Below are 8,421 nucleotides of genomic sequence, written 5' to 3'. Positions count from 1 at the left end.
ACAGTTCTACTTAACCAGCAATACAGAGTTAAAAGGCAGCCATGTGGAACAGCCACCTGCAGAGAAACAGTTACCCAAACAGTAGACTCTGCTTTAGCATCCCTGCTATCTTGTTCTAGAGTAATTAGAAGTATTTTAAGTTGTGCCACCAAAAAGTCGAGTGTTTGGAAGTGTGTACTAGTGAGAGAGAATTTCCTAGCAGCTCCATGAAAGAGCGCCTGATTGCTCACTGCGTGGCTATATGCCTCATTGGGAGGCAGGCAGAAGATCCTAATGCCCAGACCTCATCAGCTGTTTAGCTCTTTCACTGTTGGTTTAAGTTCCAAAGCGATTGAGTCAAAGGTAGACATTTAGGTTCAGGATCCTCCTGTCAGTTAGCTTGATACTTCCATGGCAGCCCCACCCCTTTCTGTTAAAGTCAGCCACTTGGCAAGTGAACTCCTTTGGTCTGGAGACTTCATGGAAAGAGCTATTCAAATTTCAGAGATCCTCTGTGCACACTACAAACATGACCTCATACAGTAGCCTCATCTGTAAACAAGAACAGGTATGTTCAAGAAAACCTTAAGTCTTTACAAAGAAAAGCATAGCTTTGATGAACACCCAGGGGAGTAGTCCCACTGTGTTGTACGTGTTTAAGTTCAGCCATAGAAAACCCTGATCTACAAAAGCAGAGTTCCCAGAAAAGGTCTTAATGGCATAAATTAAGTTTAACAAAAGCTTATCTACAGAGTAACCTGTACCACAGTGTGACAAACCTTCATGAAGTTATAACCTCTATAATAAAATACTACATACTAATATTTCCAACATATGTTCCTTTAGATCTTTTGGTTATTTCTAGCTATAAATAAACTATTCATTATATGCTAACCACTTTATATACATGATCTCATTTAGCAACTCAAAAAACCTAAAATGCAATCATTATGAGAAAAAACAAACAAAAAAATAGAAGGCAATGGTTGGTTACTTGCCCTTGATGAGTTAGCAAAGTAACAGAGAATTCAAACCCAGGCCTTGCTTGTTCCAAAGCTCTTGTGTTTAACCTGTTGTGCTGTGTGCTTCAATTCCTACAACAAGGTACATAGCAACTCACTTTACTTGATCATTTGAGGAAAACTTGCTGAGTCCATCTTTCAGCAAGACTGAGTTTGTCTTTAAAGACCACTTTGAAAGGTGTTGTATCATTGAAGGCTCCCATGATGAAACAATGGGTCCCACATCAAGGTCATTGAAAGTGGCAGTGCCTTGCTCACTGGTCAACAACGGGCCACAGAGGGTCTCTCAGGCATCCCTTATTGCCTCAGATGGATGACATCCCAGGTTTATCTAGTGTTTGTTGACTCTGGCTGTGAGGAAATTCACAGCAACTCAGTTGCAGCAAATGATTCTGGAAGCAAACCCTATCATTCACCATACACTTTGCAGTGTGTGTATGGGGTGGATGGGCAGAAAGGTGCAGGAGTGATTTAATTCTGAGGTTTCATAAGCAATACAATAGGCTGGGTTTTTCAATCCCTTTCCTGGTCAATTTCTGCTACTACCAGTGGAAAGGTCTCAGAGCCAGGGATGCAGTGGAATGTACAAGTTGGATACACCTGCCACAGGAGCTGTGATAACTGGCAGGACTTCTCGGGATATGGGTTCTGGAAACTGTAGCAGATAAGCAATTTACCAAAAATTCTATTTTATGCCCACAAGCCTACGAGAAAGGAAGTAAACTGATAAAACAGACTTGGTAATGGAGTCCTGTGATGAATTAGCCATATCATTCATTCCCAGTTATGTGGAAAATCAGGAATTGAAAACATCTTTTTTGGACATTTTCTTATCAACTTCAGTTGTTGATTCAGTCTTTGGATTTTGGAGTGATCACTAAAAAAGTGTTGTTGATTTCCTGATTCTGTCATGTATTGCTCTACAAGTCACTGTGCTCCCACACTGATTTGATTAAAATTACATTTAAAAATTGTCCTGGGGCCAGCATTGTGGCACAGTGGGTTAAGCTGTTGTCTGCAGCTCTAGCATCCCATAATGGGCACTGGTTCAAGTTCCAGATGCTCCACTTCCAACCCAGCTCCCTGCTAATGAGCTTGGGAAAGCAGTGGAAGATGGCCCAAGTGCCTAGGCCCCTGCACCCATGTGGTAGACTTGGCTGAAATTCCAGGTACCTGGCTTCAGCCTGGCCTAGCCCCAGCCAATGCAAACATTAGGGGAAGTGAACCAGTGGATGGAAGACCCCTGTCTGTTTCTCCCTCTCTCTCTGTAACTCTACCTTTCAAATGAGTAAATCTTTAAAATTTTTCCTAGATGATGCATTTTCTCTAATGAATCTACTTAGTGAGCTTTTCTCAGTGTTTAAAAATTATTATAAAAATATCCTGATTGACTATGTGAACATTGCAGATCAGACATCAGACTAAATAAAGACTACAATTTTCTTGAACAATCTATAGGACTATCTTGGAAGAGCTTTTATTTACAAAGACATTCACTAACGAATGTCTCCTATCCTGAGAGCTAATGCACCAGTTTATCTCCAGGTTAGTCAATTAAGGTTTCTCAAACTTCAATGCCAATATTCTCAACTATCAACCATCTGATGAACTCATCAAAGGGAAAATATTTTTTACCTAAATCCCAAGTTTCTTGTGAACATTCTAGAAGCCTACATAAAAGTATGAGAACATGTAACATATATTTGTAAATATTCTAGGGTTACCCTTTATTTTAACACATAAATACCAAGTTCCTATTTCATATCATTATGGGAAGTCCCACATCTTTGCACGTATTCTCAGGATTTCTGGTAGTTTCTCGTTGTGTGTCACTCCAGACTCCTATAACAAGCTCTTCCCTTCAGTTCTTTCAGGGGTGGGGAACGTCCAGCCTGTGGGCTGGATAAGGCCCTCAAAATCATCTGGTCTGGCCCTGCCATGGCAACCAAAGATGGGACTAAAAATTCAATATATCAATAGCAGGCTGATTTTTAAGTTGATAATTTTGTATGGCCTGCAAATCAAGTGATAATGATCCAAATGGCCTTGGAAGATAAAAGGTTCCTCATCACATGATGTCCCCTGCAGTTGCTGTTCTTCAAGTCTACTGACTCATAGCTGCTAAGAATAGGGTAAAATGTTTAAGGATACTGGTGGGTACAAAACAGAAGTTAAAATGATGTAAGTATCTGAATTCCCAGTTCCTAAGCTTTCAAATTATTCCCCAGTATAGGTGATTTCTTACTGACCTTTCTCTTCTTGGCCTCAACAAGCCCAGGTCCTTGGGATCATCATCAAATTTTATTTCCAGAATGTTCTTTTCCTAGTTATCACTTTGGATATCAATTCGGATATTCCCCCAAAGGCTCATGTATTAAAGGTTTGGGTCCCCAAAGAAGCTTTTCTTAAAATATTTATTTATTTGAAAGGCAGAGTGACAGAGAGAGAGAGAGAGAGAGAGAGAGAGAGAGAGAGAGAAATCTCCTGTGTTCTGGCTCACTTCTAACATGTCCATGACAGCCAGAGTTGAGTCCCTGGAAGCCAGGAGCCTGGAACTCAATCTGGGTCTCCCAAATGGGTGGAAATATCTTTTGCAGAATCATATCATTTATGTGTTCTCAATATAGTGCCTGTGCATTTATACAAATATTCACCAAAATTTGTATTTCTATTTTCTTCATCATAAGCATTGCAAGTTTTTTTTTCTCATTAACTCTTAGTGAAAGAGTTAATGAAAGTTTTCTGCAAAAAGTTGCTCTTGTTTCTGAAGTTTCATTGGTCATGGATGCTTTTTAAGGAAGATTTTTCATAAGAAAATACATTTACAAACAGAAAACCTTATATTGTGATTATGCTCATCCATGGCTGTGCTGTAAGAAGGTGAGGCATTTAGATCTTTGATAATATCCTCAACAGTAAATAGAGCTGTCTGTTATTTTTCTTATTATTGTACTACATGTATTATTAGCATGTGGAAGTGTGTTTGCAACTTTATTTTATTATTTTTAATGATTTATTTGAAAGGCAGAGTGACAAAGAAAGGGGGAAAGACAAAGGGAGAAAGAGAGGGATTCCATCCACTGGTTCATTCTCCAAATGCCTATAAGCAGCCAGGAGCCCAGAACACCATCCAGGTCTTTCCAGAGGGAAGCCAAGCACTTGGGCCATTATCTATTGCCTTCCCAGGCATATTAGCAGGAACCTGGATTGAAAACAGAGGAGCCAGGACTCAAACTAGCACTCCACTATGGTGGCTTAACCCACTGTGCCACATCACCCACCCCTGTTTGCAATTTTAGAATCAGGAAACACTTCTAGTAGTAGTTTAGCCAGTCATTTGAGCTGTAAGTCTGATGATAATACACTGTATAAAATAAATCTACATGTTTATTGAAAAAAAAGACACCATGGTTTTGCTATGATTATTCTATCTTCATCTGAATTTTCCCTAACCCTAGAATGAATTGTTTTAGCATATTCTCTCATACTACTTGAGAGACTCGTGCTTAGTTTATACCAGCATATTACCTGACTTTGTACCATTTTCTTTTTTAATTTTTTAATTTTTTTATCTTTTATTTAATGAATATAAATTTCCAAAGTACAGCTTATGGATTACAATGGCTTCTCTCCCCCCATAACTTCCCTCCCACCCGCAACACTCCCCTTTCCCACTCGCTCTCTCCTTCCATTCACATCAAGATTCATTTTCAATTCTCTTTATATACAGAAGATCAGTTCAGTATATATAAAGATTTCAACAGTTTGCCCTCACATAGCAACACAAAGTGAAAAAATACTGTTGGAGTACTATTTATAGCATTAAATAAGAATGTACAGCACATTAATGACAGAGATCCTGCATGATATTTTTTTTAAAAAAATTGATTAATTTTCTATGTAATTTCCAATTTAACACCAAGTTTTTTTTTTCATTTTCAATTATCTTTATATACAGAAGATCGATTCAGTATATACTAAGTAAAGATTTCATCAGTTTGCACCCACACATAAACACAAAGTGTAAAAATACTGTTTCAGTACTAGCTATATCATTACTTCACATTGGACAACCCATTAAGGACAGATCCCACATGGGATGTAAGTACACAGTGACTCTTGATGTTGGTTTAACAATTTTTCTTCTTCTTCCTCTTCCTCTTCTTCCTCCTCCTCCTCTTCTTCTTCTTCTTCCTCTTCCTCTTCTTCTTCTTCTTCCTCCTCCTCTTCCTCTTCCCCTTCCCTTCTTCTTCTTCTTCTTCTTCTTCTTCTTCTTCTTCTTCTTCTTCTTCTTCTTCTTCTTCTTCTTCTTCTTCTTCTTCTCCTTCTCCTCCTCCTCCTCCTCCTCCTCCTCCTCCTCCTCCTCCTCCTCCATCTTCTTTTCCAGAGTGTCTTGGCTTTCCATGCCTAAAATACTCTTATAGGCTCTTCAGCCAGATCCGAATGCCTTAAGGGCTGATTCTGAGGCCAGAGTGCTATTTAGGCCATCTGCCATTCTATGAGTCTGCTGTGTCTCCCCCTTCCCATGTTGGATCCTTCTCTCTCTTTTTTTTTTTTTTGACAGGCGGAGTGGATAGTGATAGAGAGAGACAGAGAGAAAGGTCTTCCTTTTTGCCGTTGGTTCACCCTCCAATGGCCGCTGCGGCCAGCGCATCTCGCTGATCCGAAGCCAGGAGCCAGGTACTTCTCCATGCGGGTACAGGGCCCAAGGACTTGGGCCACCCTCCACTGCCTTCCCGGGCCATAGCAGAGAGCTGGCCTGGAAGAGGGGCAACTGGGATAGAATCTGGCGCCCCAACTGGGACTAGAACCCGGTGTGCTGGCGCCGCAAGGTGGAGGATTAGCCTGTTAAACCACGGCGCCGGCCCCTTTTTGGTTTTATCAGTTAGTATTAGCAGACATTAGTCTTGTTGTGTGATCCCTTTGACTCTTAGATCTATCAGTGTGATCAATTGTGAACTGAAATTGATCACCTGGACTAGTGAGATGGCATTGGTACATGCCACCTTGATGGGATTGTATTGGAATCCCCTGGCACGTTTCTAACTCCATCATTTGGGGCAAGTCCGATTGAGCATGTCCCCAATTGTACATCTCCTCCCTCTCTTTTTCTCATTCTTATATTTAACCGGGATCACTTTTCAGTTAAGATTTAAACACCTAAGAATAATTGTGTGTTAATTACAGAGTTCAACCACTAGTACTAGAATAAAAAAAAATACGGAAATGGATAAAGTATTACATTGTACATCAACAGTCAGCACAAGAGCTGATCAAGTCACTGTTTCTCATAGTGTCCATTTCACTTCAACAGGTTTCCCCTTTGGTGTTCAGTTGTCACCAATCAGGGAAAACAAGTGATATTTATCTCCTTGGGACTGGCTTAATTCACTCAGCATGATGCTTTCCAGATTGCTCCATCTTGTTGCAAATGACCGAGTTTCATTGTTTTTGACTGCTGTATAGTATTCTATAGAGTACATGTCCCATAGTTTCTTTATCCAGTCTACTGTTGATGGGCATTTGGGTTGGTTCCAGGTCTTAGCTATTGTGAATTGAGCTGCAATAAACATTAATGTGCAGATGGCTTTTTTGTTTGCCAATTTAATTTCCTTTGGGTAAATTCCAAGGAGTGGGATGGCTGGGTTGTATGGAAGGGTTATATTCAGGTTTCTGAGGAATCTTCAGACTGACTTCCATAGTGGCTTAACCAGTTTGCATTCCCACCAACAGTGGGTTCATGTCCCTTTTTCCCCACATCCTCTCTGGCTTCTATTGTTGGTAGATTATTGAATGTGAGTCATTCTAACCGGGGTGAGGTGAAAGCTCATTGTGGTTTTGATTTGCATTTCCCTGATTGCTAGTGATCTTGAACATTTTTTCATGTGTCTGTTGGCCATTTGGATTTCCTCTTTGGAAAGATGTCTATTGAGGTCCTTGGCCCATCTCTTAAGTGTGTTGTTTGTTTTGATGTTGTGGAGTTTCTTGATTTCTTTGTAGATTCTGGTTATCAACCCTTTATCTGTTGTGTAGTTTGCAAATATTTTTTCCCATTCTGTTGGTTTGCTATTCACTTTCCTGACTGTTTCTTTTGCAGTACAGAAACTTCCCAATTTGATGCAATCCCAATAGTTAATTTTGTTTTTGACTGCCTGTGCTCCTGGGTATTTTCCAAGAAGTCTTTACCTGTGCCTATATCTTGCAGGGTTTCTCCAATGCCCTCTAATAATTTGATGGTGTCAGGTCGTAGATTTAAGTCTTTTATCCATGTTGAGTGAATTTTTGTGTAAGGTGAAAGGTAGGGGTCTTACTTCATGATTCTGCACGTGGAAATCCAATTTTCCCAGCACCATTTATTGAATAGACTGTCCTTACTCCAGGGATTGGTTTTGGATCCTTGATCAAATATGAGTTGGCTGTAGATGTTTGGATTGATTTCTGGTGTTTCTATTCTGTTCCATTGGTCTACCCACCTGTTTCTGTACCAGTACCATGCTGTTTTGATAACAACTGCCCTGTAGTATATCCTGAAATCTGGTATTGTGATGCCTCTGGCTTTGTTTTTGTTGTACAAGATTGGACTTTGTACCATTTTCAACATTATAAGAAGAAATGCATATGGCACAAAGAGCTTCAGAAGATTGTAACCTTGTTTAATAAATGTTAATATTATTAATAATATATAATATATATTATAATAATATAATATATATTATTGTTAATAAATGTTAGTATTTTAGAAAATTCAGCACAAAATCACACTTGAGTTTTGGGGTTCACATATATGCACATATAAAATGTCTTGTCCACTTTCTGTTGTTGTAACTGGATGTCACATATGGGATTATTTACAAAGAATAAACGTTCTCTCAGTTCATGGTTCTGAAGTCCAAGTGAGATCCTGATATTCACACACTGACCAGCCACTAGAAGTCTTCGGGGGCTGACCCACAGGAGGCCTCCTAAATCTCTGGCGAGGACTGAGATGCTGGTTGTAAGCCAGCGGCTGGAGCAGTGAATGCTGTGGTCCTACTGCAGTGGTCCGCTGCAGTCCACAGTCCTCCTCCAGGACTCTGATTGGCCCCTTTTCCTGAGGGAAGGAGGTAGTAGGTGAGTGAAATGCAGCTTAGTACCTTCTGTTATCAGAAGTTTGCAGGCCACAAGATACCTACTTCCCTGTTCTACCCCCCAGTTTACATTATTGGCACCTTTGACTGACAAGTTTGCTATTCTTGGTGACTCATCCAGTGAAATCTCCCAAACTAGCCCCAGTCACCGTGTCCTGAGGCCATTGTTCACTGTTTACAAGCAGAGCAGAAGGAGCAGCCGAGTGGGTCACCTCTGTGTCCTGCAGGCTCTTCCTGAGCCTGTTGTTAGAGCAGTTCTGCCCCCCCCCCCAGGTGAATAACCCTGGCAGGAG

This window comes from Lepus europaeus, chromosome 4, assembly GCF_033115175.1.
Source record: "Lepus europaeus isolate LE1 chromosome 4, mLepTim1.pri, whole genome shotgun sequence".
Classification (NCBI taxonomy): Eukaryota; Metazoa; Chordata; class Mammalia; order Lagomorpha; family Leporidae; genus Lepus; species Lepus europaeus.
The sequence above is the reverse complement of the archived record's forward strand: the minus strand, read 5'-3'. Positions refer to the sequence as shown.